Source organism: Triturus cristatus, chromosome 8 (genome assembly GCF_964204655.1).
Source record: "Triturus cristatus chromosome 8, aTriCri1.1, whole genome shotgun sequence".
NCBI classification, from domain to species: Eukaryota; Metazoa; Chordata; class Amphibia; order Caudata; family Salamandridae; genus Triturus; species Triturus cristatus.
In genome coordinates this window covers 1,497,497,956-1,497,514,685 of record NC_140591.1, presented here as the reverse complement: position 1 = coordinate 1,497,514,685, position 16,730 = coordinate 1,497,497,956, and positions in this window count along the sequence as shown.

Here is a 16,730-nt window from a genome sequence, read left to right as displayed (position 1 = left end):
ATGTACTAGGGTCTTACAGAGGAGGCCATGCTAATCACAGGGGAACCCCAATGCATAGTGTTTCCTAGTGTATGTAGGTGTTTTTACTGTATTCTAGGTGTCTCTTAGCATAGCACTGGCTCTAGGCCTGGTTAGTCAGAGTCAGTAAGCACCAGTACCCGTCAGCAAAAAGTTGGGTGCACAGGAGGACATTTTGTTCCTCTGTTGATTCTTTCTACACATCTCTTGCTTCTTCTTGCACTTTTCTTAGTATTTCTGTTGCCTCTTTCTGCATTTGTCTTGCTTCTTTCTGTGCCTTTGATCCTCTTTCTTCACTTGTCCTACCTCTGCAGGCATACTTAGAAATTAGCATTTAAAAAACCTTTGAAATTCACTGAAATTTGTCATTTGAGATGTCATCATTGATGTCACATGTCATGAATGATTTAATATGTTACGTCATCAGCAGTGCAATGCAGGGGTGTGAGTTATCGTTAACTGAACTAACTATAACAGCAGAATTTCACTGGTTTGGTACGAGTGAAATTTTTAATGAAACCTCTGTTTTTTTCAGTGAATTTCAATATTTTTTTAAATGCTAATTTCTAACTATAATGTGCCTGAAACCTATGTTTTTTTTCAGTGAATATATATATATATATATATATATATATATATATATATATATATTACCTACTGGCAGTCGCCAGTAGGTAGTTATGGTTAGGACCTATTATCCACAGGAAATCCGCAACATTCTATTTGGAATAACTTTGACGCCGGTTGATGAATCTTCTCAAAACTCGTGGCCCGCTCTGGTCCGCTTCTATCCTGAGAGTCTCGGGGTGATTCGTCAAATGGGGGCTGAGAAAAAAGGGGGTTGCAATTTTCCATAGGGACCGTTAGTCGCAGCCACAGCCTGAACTGCTGAACGGAATTACACCAAATTTGGCAAAAAGGTAGCCCTTGAATCACACTTGTGCCTTTTGATTAATTGGTGTGAATCCGTTCAGTAGTTCCTGAGAAAATCAAAAGTAAAATCATAGATATATTTATGGGCGCAGTGGATCCGCGCACCTTGCCGAGCACGAGCTGTATGCTAATTGGCTGTCAACACTTCAAACCAGGAAGTGTTGGCAGCCATATTGTGCCTCGGTAGAACTGAGGCTCAAGAAAATAGAAGAAAAAACACGCAGAACGCAAAAAGGGGGAAGGGTAGAAACACCCTTACCCCCTAGGCCTGCTTAGGGGGTCCCACAAGGACCCTTAGGGCACCCCAATTATTATTTTTTTAAATCAGCGAAAACCGTGATGGGTGCTCGGATGCTGCCGATAAAAAAAAAATGAGGCTTGGGCTCCAGCGCTTCGCTGCTAATTTGCCCCCGGGGGGGCCAAATCCCGGGGGCTATGGTACTATTAGGGTGGGGGGCCCAAAGGGGGCCCCCCAGCCCTGGGGAACGCCATCACATGGGGCTTCATGGAAATATGTGGGGGGGCTCACACCCACCGGGGCTTTGTGCAAATATTTGTGGGGGGCTCAGGCCCCTCGCAGCCCCGGGGACTGCCACCCCCGGGTTTAGTTAGTTAAAAAAAAAAAGTAAGAAATACCCTGTGTGGGGGGCTCAAGCCCCCCACATGCCCCGGGGACAGCCACCTCCCCGGGGCTCTAAATATGTAAATTGGGGGGTCCGTGATGGACCCCCATTCCCGTGGACACCCACCCCCCGGGGCTTCGTAAATTGCTGGGAGGTGGGCCATGCGGCCCCCCCTGGAGCCAATGATAGCCCTGGGGACTGCCACCCCCAGGGCCGGCTCCTGCATTGTCCCGGGGTGCCCACCCCGAGACACTGCTGTTTGCTATGGCAGGGCAGGACCCTAGCGGCTCCAGCCCTGCCATAGCAAACTTGGTTTGAATTTTGAAAGAGAGAGCAGGGAAACCTGCTCTCTTTCAAAATTCAAACCAAATTGCTTTTCCACATGGGGAGCTGCATGTTAGCAGCTCCCCATGTGGAAAAACAATGCCGGCTCCCGCAGGAGGTGGAGAGCAGGCGGGACTGTGGGGGGATTGGGGATCCCCCCACGGCCCACAACAGAGAGGGCCAGCCCCAGGGTATGGGGTCCCCGGGGCTATTAGTGGCCCGGGAGGGGGGCCACACGGTCCCCCTCCCCCCCAAAAAATATATTGAAAAAAAATTAGAAAGGCAGGCCCCGGGGATGGGGTTCCCGGGGCCTTAGTGGGCAGAGGAGGGGGGCAACGAAGCCTCCCTCCAAAAATAAAAAATAAAAACAAAAAGGCCATGCCCCGGGGGATGGGGTCCCTGGGGCTGATTAAGACGTCAGGAGGGGGGCCACGCGGCCCCAATCCCAAATTTTAATTAAAAAAATTAGGGGGCAGGCCCTGGAGTATGGGGTCCCCAGGGCCAAAAAATAAGAAAAAGAAGGGGGGCTACGCAGCCCACCTTTAAAAAAAAAATTACAAAAAATACCGGCATCGCGCCGGAGGCCACTCCCTGTTTGCGGATGGGGAACAAATTCCCCTTGAATACTGGGGGTCCCTGGCAGCCAACTAGAACACTAGGAACCTCCAGTTTGCGCCAGAGGGCTGCATTGCAGAGAGGTATTCTGAGGCCACGCCACTTTTTACACCTCTCTGCAACGCAGCTCTGTGGAGCTTAATGGAGGTAGCTGGTGGGGTAGTTGCACCCCAGGGACCCTCAGGATTCATGGGGGTTAATCCCCCAACTTAAAATGCGCCACGGGGTGCGTCTGCACAGTGGTGAAGGGAGGGGGCGAGGCCTGAGGTGATATGTGTGCAAACACGCCCTGTGGCGTGTTTTAAGTTGAGGAATGAATTCCTCTTCAATCCGGAGGGTCCCTGGGGCCAACTAGCCCAACAGGTACCTCCGGTAAGCACCACGGAGCTGCTTTGTAGAGTTTTGTAAAAAGGGGTGTGGCCTCTGAACACCTCTCTGGCGCATACAGGAGGTACCTGGTGAGCTAGTTGGCCCTAGGGATCCTCAAGGTTTGAGGAGGAATTAAATCACCAATTTAAACCATGCCACAGGGTGTGTTTGCAGACATGTCACTTCAGGCCACGCCTCCTTCCTTCACCACTGTGCAAACGCCCCCCGTGGCACGTGTTAAGTTGGGGGATTAACTCTTTTTTATTACTGAGGGTCCCTGAGGGCCAACTAGCCCAACAGGTATCTCCAGTATGCGCCAGGGAGCTGCATTGCAGACAGGTGTTCAGAGGCTTTGCCCCTTTTTACACCTCTCTGGAACACAGCTCTGTTGCACTTACTGGAGGTACCTAGTGGGGTAGTTTGATCCTAGGGACCCTTAGGATTCAAGGAGAGTTAATCTCTCAACTTACAATGGCCACAGGGTGGGTTTACACAGTGGTGAAGGGAGGGGACGGGGCCTGAGGTGACGTGTGCAAACACGCCCTGTGGCGCATTTTAAGTTGGAGAAATAATTCCCCTTCAATTCTGAGGGCCCATGGGGGCCAACTAGTCCACCAGGTGCTTCCAGTAAGCACCACTGTGCTGCGTTGCAGAGAGGTGGTCCAGGCCGTGCCCATTTTCTCTGCAAGGCAGCTCTGTGGTGCTACCTAGAGATACCTGATGGGCTAGTTGTACCCAAGGGTCACTCAGGATTCAATGGGACTTTAGCCCCATAATTAAAAGGGCCAGAGGGCGTGTTTGAACACGTCAGCTCAGCCCCTTCCTCCCTTCACCAGTGTGCAAACGCGCCCGGTGGCGCATTTTAAGAGGTAGTTTTAATACCCCTGCCCTATTATATACTAGGGGCTTACGGAGGAGGTCATGCTAATAACAGGGGTTATTCTAAATGCCTTCTGAGTCCTAATGTTAGAAGTCCTAAATTTACTACTCGTAAACTGAGAAAAATCTTAACTATAAGACTTTTGGTATTCACAGAAGGCATTTAGGAGTCCTAAAGTTAGGAGTACTAACTTTGCTACTCCTAAACTGAGAAAAATCCTAACTTTAAGAATTTCGGTATTCACAGAAGGCATTTAGAAGTCCTATAGTTAGGACTCCTAACTTCTGTAAATACCAAAATGAGTACGTGCCTTCAGTGAATACCAAAATGGTATTAAGTTCAGGATTTTTTCATAAGTTAGTTCTGTGAATATGGCCCCTTTACTTAACCAATCACTCTGCCAAAACCCAAGCACTTATAAAGTCACCATGCACTCTCCTTGCAGTACTCTAATCATCCACTCAGTACCCATGTACTCATGCAATGACCCAGGCACTAACTCATAGGATATACAAGGAGGTCATGCTAATCACAGGGGTACCCCAACACATAGGGTTCCCTAGTGTATGTAGGTGTTTTCACTGTATACTAAGTGTCTTTTAGCATAGCACTGGCTTCGGTCCTGGTTAGTCAGTCAGTTACCACCAGTACCCATCAGTAAAAAGTTGGGGGCACAGGAGGACTTTCTACTCCCCTGTTGGTTCTTTCTGCACATCTCTTGCTTCTTCTTGCACTTTTCTTAGTCTTTCTGGACTTCTGTTTCCTCTTTCTGTATTTGTCTTGATTCTTTCTGCACTTTTCTTCCTCTTTCTTCACATGTCCTACCTTTGTAGGCATAGTTAGAAATTAGTATTTAAAAAACCATTGAAATTCACTGAAAAAAACCAGAGGTTTCAGGCACGTTATAGTTAGAAATTAGCATTTGAAAAACCATTGAAATTCACTGAAAAAACGATAGGTTTTCAGGCACGTTATAGTTAGAAATTAGCATTTAAAAAATCTTAGAAATTCACTGAAAATACCATAGGTTTCAGGGACATTATATTTAGCTGCACATTTCACTTGTACAAAACCATAGAAATTCCCCCATTATAGTTAGTTCAGCTACCTATAACTCGTGTCCCCGCAATGCACTGCTGATTACATCATTCATGACATGGGCAGTGACATCACTGATGACATCACTGATGACATCTCAACTGACATCACTGATGATATAATCCAGTGACTGTGCGTTTCTGTAAAGTTTTTATATGTTTTATATATATCCCAAGGTGTACTGAAGTATAAGTGGGTGTATAAGTGTCTGGATGAAGGATTTAGTATGTGCGTGACTGACTTTATAAGTGAGAGATTAAATGTGTCTTACCTAATGTATGGGTTAGTGACTGTCTGAATGTGTGTATCAGTATGTCTGTTGTTGTGTAAGCTGCTGCATGTGTTGGTCAGTAGCTACATGAATGTTTATATGGGTTATTGATTGGTTTCCTGAGTATTTGTATGGGAGACTGAGTGTGTGTGGGTGGGTGGGAGGTATGTGGCTCTGTGCATAGATGTGTGAGTGGCTGATTCACTGGGTGTATGGGTTCAAGAGTGCATGTGAAAACAGCTGTATGGGCGGGTAAGTGTGTGTATGGGTTTGTGGGTGAAGAGAATGGATGTCTCAGTGGTACATGTCCAAGTAACTACATATGTAAAAGGCAGTGTATGTGAGAGTTGGAGTATATAAATGACTATACGTGAGAGTCAGTGATTGTGAGAGTGGCTGTATGGATGAGTGTGTACTTGTATCAGTGATTGTATAAGAGAGTAAGTATGTGTTAGTATATGTTTGCATAAGTGAGGTGGTGTGTGTATAACTGTATAGGTGAGGAAATGGGAATGTGATTGATTCTTTCCATGACTAACTAGGTGTATGAGTAACTCCATAGATGAGTGGCAGTGTGTGAGTGTCTGTATAGGTGTATGAGTGCATATAATAGTGTTGTATTAATGACTGACTGTATGTATGAGTGATTGTAAGGGTGAATGAGTGGATGTGTGTTCAGACCAAGGAATCAGTAAGTGCGTATGTAGTAACTGGTATTGGTGTGTCGATGGTTTAAAAAATGGTAGCCTGTATTTTACAGTGGGTGTATCAAAGGTTATATTAGAGTGTGAGGATGTGCATCAGATTTTCATGTGGGTGATGTCATCAGTGTTGTCATCAGTGATGTCACTGACCATGTCATGAATGATGTAATATGTGACGTCATCAACAGTGCATTGCGGGCGCGCGAGTTATAGTTAGCTGAACTAACTATGAAGTGGGAATTTCTATGGTTTTGTACGAGTGAAGTGTTCAACTAACTATAATGTCACTGAGACCTATGACTTTTTCAGTGAATTTCTAAGGATTTTTAAATGCTAATTTACAACTATAACGTGCCTAAAACCTATTGGTTTTTTCTGTGAATTTCAATGGTTTTTTAAATGCTAATTTCTAACTATAATGTGCCTGAAACCTATGGTTTTTTCAGTGAATATATATAAATATATATATATAAATATATATATATTCACTGAAAAAACCATAGGTTTCACACATGTTATAGTTAGGAATTAGCATTTAAGAAAACCTTGGAAATTCACTGAAAAAACCATAGGTTTCACACATGTTATAGTTAGGAATTAGCATTTAAAAAACCTTGGAAATTCACTGAAAAAACCAGCAGCATTAACCTGATAGAGAGGAAGATAGAGCAGCACACTTGCTCCTCGCCATAGTTTTTTTTTGGCTTTTTGTTCCTCTGTCACTCCATTAACACAAGGGCTCTTTTTAGAGCCACCTAATATCTAAACACTTAAACTTGATTTTTAAGTCTATTTTACAATTTTTTTTGCCGCCGTGTGCGCACTGTGCGCGCACGCGGCAATTTTTTGAAAAAAAATAAGACATTTTTTTTACCCTTTGGGATCCATCAGGGACCCCCTGACAAAGGCTAGGGGGTCAGGAACTCTCTACCCTGCCCCCTTTTCACGTTCTCCACCTTTCTTTTAAATGGAAACACACATTTCTATTGGTTGCAAATTTCATCCCTTTCCAAATGATTACTACCCCCAATATGACTTCTGCCTGCTAGCATAGCAACAGATCATGGAAAACTGGTTTGAGCAGAGAGGTCAGAACTTCAGCTCACAATGGGGCAGATTTACAAGCCCCTTGCGCCTCTTTTGCGTCACTTTTAACATGGAAAAAGTGACGCAAAATTGGCTCAAGGGGCTTGTAAATCCGCCCCAATGTTTCTAATCCAAAGAGCAAGATTGCTTGACTTTTCAAACCTAACAGCAAATCCAAACTAATGTTCTCTGGGAACATATTTTTCTGAACCAATACAAAACATGCTTTTAAAAATGTAAACATACAGCCTAGTTTTTAGTGTTGAATGCTCTGAAACAGCCAATGAGTTATTTTTATTTTTTTTAAAAAGTATGTAAGCCTCCATTTTACAACTATCTTTCATTTCATATTGACATTCTACTGAAACACACCTTCTCAGTGCATCCACGTCTCCTCCTCACTCCCTGAAGTAGTCTGCTGTTCTGCCATTTTCAAGTAAAATTCATACCTGTTCAGCTCCTTGTCCCAGGAAATAAGAAGAAATAGTGAGGGGAGTGGCAAGGCATTTATAGAGGAGATGGTATACATTTCACAGATGAAGGGAACAGAAGATTTTGGAAGAGAAACTACTATAAACCAATGCTTCTGAGTGCATCCAGGTCTCCTCCTCACTCCCTGAAGTAGTCTGCTGTTCTGCCATTTTCAAGTAAAATTCATACCTGTTCAGCTCCTTGTCCCAGGAAATAAGAAGAAATAGTGAGGGGAGTGGCAAGGCATTCATAGAGGAGACGGTGTACATTTCACAGATGAAGGGAACAGAAGATTCTGGAAGAGAAACTTCTATGAACCAATGCTTTTGAGTGCATCCAGGTCTCCTCCTCACTCCCTGAAGTAGACTGCCGTTCTGCCATTTTCAAGTAAAATTCATACCTGTTCAGCTCCTTGTCCCAGTAAATAAGAAGAAATAGTGAGGGGAGTGGCAAGGCATTTATAGAGGAGTCGGTGTACATTTCACAGATGAAGGGAACAGAGTCTTCCTCTTGAACTTTAGACTCTGCATCGGTACTTACTTATAGCTACCCAAAAACACTCTATTCACATAATGGCTCGTTTTAGAGCCAACCAACATCTAAACACTTACATTTGATTTTTAATTCTATTTTTTTTTACGGGTATGAGGATTAGAAAAGGGGGTAAGGGAAACTGAGAGATGGAGAGTGAGGGGATGGAGGGATTTAGGAAACTGGAGTGAGAGAAAGAGAGTCAGGATTTCAATGAGCAAAGCAGAGTGAGGGAGATTGAAGGAAAGAATACACAAAGGTGAAGGGGTGTGAGATACAGACAGGGGGAAGTGAAGTAGGAGAATATTAGTGACTATGAGTAAAGGATAGTGACAGTTAGGGGAGGTGAGGGAAGAAGAATGACGGAGAAGGTTAAAAAATTAACATAGATGGAAAATGAGTGATGGAGTGAGGAGGAGTGGTAGAAACAGATGAGCAAATTTATAACAAACTAACGCAGCACGGTGCAGCAAGTAAATTTGCTGCGCCGTGCTGCATTAGTTTCGAAGCACAGAGATGTGACATAATTACAAGAATATGTTGCATACCTATGTTTCCCCTGCGCTGGCGGACAAACTGCAGCCATGCACCGGCGCAGTCTCCCTTGCACCATGGTGCAAGGATGCCTGCGTGGTGGGGAGGCTTTTTCCTCTTTCAATGTGTGCTGTAGCATGTAAAATGAGGAGAAATGAAAACATTTCTCCTTGTTGTGCCTTGCTACGCCACCTCTAGGGTGGAGGAGCATTTACATGCAACTCAAGAGTTACGATGTGTCTAGTTCTATGAGTGTTGCGTGGGAACACCCACAACAACACCCATGTAAAGCCCCTTCAACGCACATTGCTGCATGTGAAGAGGCTGTATTTTCAAGCAGAGAAAAAGTCACACAGGGTGGCTTTTCCTCTCCTTGTAAATATAGAGGAGCCCCCTGTGCCACCGGTACGTCATGAAAAGTGACGTAGTGGTGGCGCAAGGGGCTTGTAAATCTGCCCCAGAGATGTTAAGGAAATTAAGGATAAGACAGACAAAGGGAGAGAGACAGAAACAGAGACAGAGAGCAAGGAACTGAGAAGTAGTAAGGCAGTTAGAATGACTGAGACATATGAAAATAGGGAGAGAAACATGGTTGAAAAAATAGTGATGGAGGCAGTAAACCTAGGGGAGTAGTAGAGAAGGAGTTACGAAAGAGCAGTAAAGGAAGAAGAGAGAAGGAAGGGGAATGAGAAAAGTAGGGGTGGGCGGAATTTGCGTAATCGCGTTACGCAAATCTCCGCGAAACAGTAAAAAATCTCCGTGAACACGCAGAAATTCCGCGAACATGCACAATTGCTTGTTCGCGGATACTTTTTTCCTGTTCGCGATCGCTGTTTGCGTGCTCGGGGTGAAATATCTCGCGAACACGCATATTGAGAACGCAAACAAGCAAAAAAATTCGCGAAGTCGCGGAATGCAGATTTTTGCCCAATTTCGCGTTCTCCGCGGAACGCAAAATTACCCCAATTCCGCAAATTCCGCGAGCGGAACGGAATTTACTGCCCAGGCCTAGAGAAAAGCAGAGTGAGGAGAAGTGAAGAAAAGGGAGCATGAAAGTGAAGGGGTGAGAAATACAGATATTTTAAATTTACCTGTCCAACAAAATAACTTAATTAGAAATAAATGTTTTTTTTAATTGCAAGAAAAATGGATTCAATTTTCTAAATTCTCTTTCGAGATCTGAAAAAAAAGAAAAAAATTATTAATATTCAACAATACATTTTAGAAAACAGTACATGTATTTTCATATTTAACGAAGTCATTTTTTGCCCTTTTTCTGCCGTTTTCAGAATGTATTGAATTTCACTGTATATAGTGATATCAATTGTATTCATCATTTAACAGCGGGCAAAAAAAAAAACAATCTGAAAGATTGTTTATAAAAGCCCTGTATGTATCCTCACTAAAACATACCTTGATAGAAATGTAACATATATATTAAAAATATCTTCTAAGAACAATAACTATTTGCAATAAATAATGTCTGTAAATCTTGTTGCTTAAGCACATACACCAAAATAATATCTGTCAAAGAAGTCCACAATATAAACTTTTACCTTTCCATGAGGCCAAATGGTAATTTTAAAATCCTTTTTAAGTGAAATATCGAATGTTAATCCTCTAAAACTGAAATAATGGTTTCTTCAGATGCTGCAATTTGTATCTAAAATTTTGGTTTCAGAAAAATTAAGTAACAATTTCGTAATTCTGCAGGCAAAGGTTGCTTGCAAATCAATTGAGAACCATTACACAGTGTCCAGCCTTTTTCACATTTTAGATAAACTGTGTAATGACCAGAAGTTATACAAGGTCCATCATGGAATATAATTGCACTGCAACAAAAGTTTTTCCTGATATTGATAATTGATTTCCTACAAACTTCTTTATTAAAGTGTCCAATTTTGTTCCATCAGCTCTACAACGTTGTATCATTAAAATGACATACTGTCCATATTTCTTTAACAATAACGTTGACAACATTTCTGATTTACATTGAGAACATTCCATGTTGTGATCTGCATCTTTAACTAATTTACTAAAAGTCACTGATTTACTCTCTGGTAATGTTAAATGTATGAACCTTTCAGAATCAACATTAGTGCTGCATGTGTTCAAACAATTTTCACAACAATGTTCCCATTTATAAGAGAGACCAAATATATTTTCTATTTCTACCCCTTCATCTTCCAGTATCATAAACATATACATTAAGAATTCCTGTGCATCTTGCTGGACATTTTGTGTAAACTGTGTACATCCAGAATATACATCTAAAAGATTTCTAACATCAGAAGCACTTTCTATTTTAGTTTTATCATTACTCAGCTTCTCATAAAGGAAACTCAGCAGAGAACAGAATCTTTTTTCATGATTTAGTATTATCTGCTCTTGCAAACTTTCAAGATAAAATACAACATTCAGCATTACATTAGCATAGCAGTTGACACCAGAGCTATTTTCAAAATGACAACCAACAACCTCTTCAACATTGTCCTTTTTCTTTTTGCTTGCAATCACATCACTCTCTTTTTGTTTTCTCTTCTGTACATCCTCATTACAGATATTTGTCAATAGTTACAGCGTATGCTAGAGAAAACGGAAACTGCTTCCTACGTACATATAAGTCTTTCACAAGCAAAAAATGAACTGAACAACGACGGATGTCTTTAACCTCTTCAATCTGCTCAAATTTTATTTTTAAAAATTCAATTCCATCTTTTTTCTGGTAATTAACAAAACCCACAACTTTACCCATAGCTCCATTCACTAAACCTTTTTCTACATCCAAGTTACGTCTTAAAATTACTCGACAGTTCAGACAGACATAAAGATTTTTTTCTAAACCAGCTGTTTTCGATATGTTTTTCTCTAGAGAATCCAATTTAGTTGTTAATTTGCTTGTCAATATAATAGTTATCCCTTCATGCTGTATTTTATCCACAGCTTCCAGTTTTATAATCTCTTCATTTTCCAATTTCAAAAGTTCTTGATTGAATATAGAGCATTCATGTAGTGTTGGCATTAAGCAGATTACAGTATTTTTTTCAGCAATTTTCTTGTATATTTTCTCTGGAACTATTTGTTCTGTTGGAAACAAATTACATAGCAATCGACTCTGTAAAGCTTTTCTGCCATGTTCTGTGAGTAGTCCAATTCTGATATCTTTGAGAATACTTGCATAATCCTCATCATTTGCTTGCCTCATATTGGTAATGAGTTCTTTATACTCAAAGTATGTCCACATATTCACATTACCTATACTTCCTAACGACTTTTTCGTGTCTTCATGTGTAAGAGTATGAAATACTGGTTGTCCTTTAACTGGAGTGAGCTGCAAAAGATCCCCAAAAACTATGACGTGTTTTCCTCCAAATAACACGTCATAGTCTGTCTTTAGAATTTGCTGCATTCTTAAATGCACAAAGGCAAGCATTAAGTTTGATACCATGCTTACCTCATCAATAATGAGAACCTTCATCTTCTTCAACACTCTTGAAACTTCAAAACATGCTTCTCCTGTTAGCTTGTGGTATTGTATTTTGTTTTCATGCTCTACTGGTAACATTAGCAAACAATGTAAGGTAATTCCTTTTATGTTATACGCTGCTAACCCAGTTGGAGCAGTAACAACACAAGACAAAGTTGAATCAGTTTTTTTCTGTAGGTAGCTTCTAATTACTTTAATTAAGAAACGTTGTCCAGTTCCAGCTTGTCCACTCACATACATTCTGATTGGTTCAAACGATGTACATGAGCACTCTTTATTTTCATGTAGTAATCCGTGATCAATTTGTTTTCTGACTTCCTCATAAATTTGTTGTTGTTCATCATTCAGTTGTTGTTCCAATTTTGGTAAGTTCTTTAAATCTTCCTGAGCTTGATTCATAGCTTTTTCCACTTCAGTCATGGCTATTGAAGCTTCATTTTGTACGATTGGTTGTCCTAGAGGATCTTGACTGAACGTCCCAGAACTTTGACTGTCTTGAGAACTGTCTCTAGCTACTTCAGCTGCAATTGTTGCTTCTTGTTCAATTTCTTCATTTAACATTTGTACATAAGTTGTGAAAGTAGTGCATTCTATGCTATCTTTGCATGCATTAAAGGAATCTTCATAGCTCTGAAAATCTCCAAGTAATTCATCCTCTGAACGCCATGGTTTAACTGTAAAAATGCTAAGTAGTAAAATTCCTTTTTCTCAGTAGTGGCGCCACTCAGCTTCCTGTGATTAATCAAACTTCCTTTTGTTTGTGTTACCAAACATCCTTTCTCACCAATGACTTTAAATTTTCATTGTTGATGTCTTCTGTGGCATTCCGTTTAAAAATGTAGTTCTGCAGCACTTCATAGAGACACATGTTCTCAAGATGATGACTTCTTTGTGGGTAATATGTGTCCAACATGTTTGTTCTTAAAATGTCTGTACTTTCAGGTTCGTTCTCTGCTAAATATTCAATTTCTCGAATAGATTTCAGTACCCGATTTCGCATTCCTGCAAGTCCTAAACTTACCCAAATTATTCTTCTGGATTTGCAGTACAGACTTGCAGATGATAACCTATCTGAGCATTCGTAGGACCCAATTTCTCGATCCGATAACATCTTTAAACTGAAACTGTATAGCTTTTTACTGACAGTCTTCTTGTGAGAAATCTCTTCCCACATTTCTTTCAATTCCGTTTTCTCAGATTTAGTGATGTAAGATGTGACATACCGAGCAACAGCAATAGAATTGTCTGCGACATATTGAATACCCATGTTAGCATTCCACATGGATAAAATGACTGGGTTGTAGTCATTTATGTATTTTGACTCTTCTTTTCTTCTTAGGTTATAGGTATTTTTCGGCAATTTTCTTGTAATAGTATGTCGCACAGCTGACATAAAACTGTTTACTCTTCCTTTTGAAAGAACAGGTCGTGGAAATCCAAATCGACATTTTGTGTAGAATTTATCTTTACTCTTGTACTTTCGTCGACAGTACTTTCCACACCGATGACTTTGGAAACGTAAAACTTGCTCTTTTAAGTTTTTTTCTTCTGTGCTTTTAGGTATAGCACATGTTGCATATTCTTCAATGAAGGATAAAACTGCATCATCAGGATCTGTTCTAAATTTTGGGGCATCCTTGATCCACAACAGCATATGAATATGAGGAGCACCTCTTGCTTGGTACTCTTTTCTCCAAAAGAAATCCACAACTTCTCCAAGAGGTGTTTTTTTTTTATTGCAGATGAAGGACATCATAGCCTCAAATCGATGATTGAAATATCTGCAACATTAACAGGATCCAATGAGCACAATTATCCTGCTGTCTTGTATTGGATGTTTTCAATATTTGAATTTGCCTCTCGAAGAAAATCCAGTAAATCATCCCAAGCGTACTCAGCACAGCTTAGGGTAAGGAACCATGTAGGAGTTCCTAAATTCCGTAACATACATTTTAATTCTCTATGGCGTCGGTACCAATATTCATTAGTCCCACGCTGACAAGCCATTAGATTAATCAATTGAGATTCCAAATGATCATCTTGCTGTTGCACTTTGTTCATAAAATCCTTTGCAGACACATTATGTAGATGTACTCCAGTTTTTAAAATTTGATTTACGGCATAAGATAGTGCAGACAAGTCACTTTCAAATAAAAGATGGAACAAATAAGGAATACTTTGACAAAATCTAGGATCTTCTGCATATAATCTTGTAGTCCCATACTCAGATGCAGGAATCTGTACTGGACGTTCATCATATCGTCCACCTTTTCCTGTAGGAAACAGCTGGGGAAAACAACGAGCTTCCAAGCTCTCCTCCCATACACTCACGGGAGTTCCTTTTGCTTTTTTCATCTGAAACAGATCAATAGCGTTTCCCATAACTTCTTTAGAATGAAGAGGATGTATGCTGAAATGTTCATACATTTCTTCTTCTTTTGACTTATCCACGTTTTCAATTTGCCCAGTTGGTATTTCTGTGTCTTCTAGTAAAACTTCTCCATCTTCATTCATATAAATTGATTCATACCATTTATTATTTCTTTTCAAATATAAATTTGCTCTTTGTACTTTTCGTACATCTACCAGCTTCTGCCAAATGTTCTTATTCTTTGTAGGTACACCATTAACCAGAATAACTAATGGTTCAGTTTCCAAACTATCTGCATCAATTGTTTCAATATTTTTGTTCAAATCCAATGGCAAATAGACAACTCTTCCTTTTAAACCTCTTTGTAAATCTGAAGGAGATAATTTACCAGTTTTGGGCTCCATACGAACTATAGTCTGAAACGGATGGACACATTGAATGAGTATAGACTCATACGTATTTAAATCAGAAAGTTCTGTAGGAATATCAACCAATTCTAAATTATTATGTACAGCTCTAGCTGGCATTTTATTTTCTTCTAACTTGTTATTACAGTATTTACAAATACGCTGATCTTCACCCAAATCAAAACAATTTTCCAGAAATAAATATGTAGCAAAATCCTTCCACACATGATTATCTTCTTTTTCACTTTTTTGATAGAGATCAACATTCCTTGTTTGAGTTTTATAATGGCTTCTCCGGCAACAAATACAAGTAATATTTGGTCTTTCATTAGAGATGATAGTAAATTTTGTCATTTGATCTTCAAAATTTTTACTAACAGTGAGTTCTACATTCTCTTCCACATTTTCCTCAATAACTGTGTCAATTCCTGCACTTTCTTGTTCTGGACCAAAGTAACAAAACTGAATATCATCAGTAACCTTCTGTACATCTGATACAGATCCATGGAACAAAGCAGTATTCAACTCATTTAACTTTAGTGCTGGACTTTTAGCCAAATACAATCTTCTCACAAACTTTCTCATTTCAGTATGATGTACTGCCAGCATCCTAAAATGGTGAAAAACACTTTGACAAACTTTCGTAGAAATACAAGCTAGAGAATGTCCCTGAAACCAGTATTCTTTCTCTCTCTGCATGGATCTAGTCTTTGAAGCATCTTAATCTTCTGTTTAACACTTTTTTTACTATATTCTCTTAGAAAGTCACGTAATTTATCAATAGATTCCTGTCGTACAGTACAAATACTACTACAATTCCAAGTGTACACTGGGGCTTTAGGACGTCTCCCCATAACCTCATCAGCTAACACTTCTTCCTCATTTCTTGGAACCATTTTCTCCTTTTCCATTACACAACCATCTTTCATTTCATATGCTCGACCATTGGTGTCATCTGCATGCAGCAAACTATTACTTTGAAGATATCTCTCTTCATTAAAAAATGGTTCAGTACTTGAACTATGCTTCCATTCTCCTAAGAACACTTTACAAAAGTTATTTTTTCACTACGCTTTTCCTTTTGCTTTTTGACTTCATTGCATTGACTAATTTATCTAATGTACGCATCCTGTTCAAAATGAAAATGAATAGTTTTCTTTTTAATTCCAAAGCCTTTGCAACAATTGATTCAATATGTTTCTTTTTCTTTAAAAAATTGGCTTTCTTCTTATATTTTTTCACATCCTTTAGCAAATTTAACATCGCTCTTCTCTGAAACATTTTTCAACGAATGTCTTTAAAATCTATTTTTCGTTTTAAGTCATTCTTTCTTACTTCTGATTCTACATTAGCATTTAGTATTTTCTGTCGATTCTATTGTTGTTTTGTACTTGAAACACTATTTGCAGTGGATATATTCTTAACATTTTTTCTTTGTTTGAGGATATTTTTTAAAAAAATCCTTAGTCTGCTTACCAGAAGACTTTTTCTTTTTTCCAACATGAGGTTCTTCAACTAATTTTTTTTTGTCCAGTTGTCTTCAAATATAGATGTTGTTGCTGTTCTTTTCTCTATCTTGATTTTATAGGCATCTTTAATTTATTTCAGTGTTGTTCAGCAATACCTGAAAGAAACTAAAAAATAAAAATACCTTTATGTAATTTAAATATTTAACAATTTTTGTTTTAGCTTTTCAAATCCTATCATTTGAGCTGTCCCTTTCCTACGACTGCAAGTCTTACAGAACAACAACAACACAAATTAAATCTCTGACATCAATTCCTGTGTGCACACAGACTCATGGAGTGATTCTAGGCAGAAAACAATATTTGATTGGCAATTTCAAAACACATTTACTACTGTGGTACAGTAAGTGATAATTACTGTAACAGCCTGACACATTGTCCTTATAGTTTAGAGAGGCAGAAAAGAGCACATGTCCTAACAGCTACTTGAGACCATGAGCAAGAGTTACCTGGGTGAGTGATTAGACTAGAGCAAAGGGAAT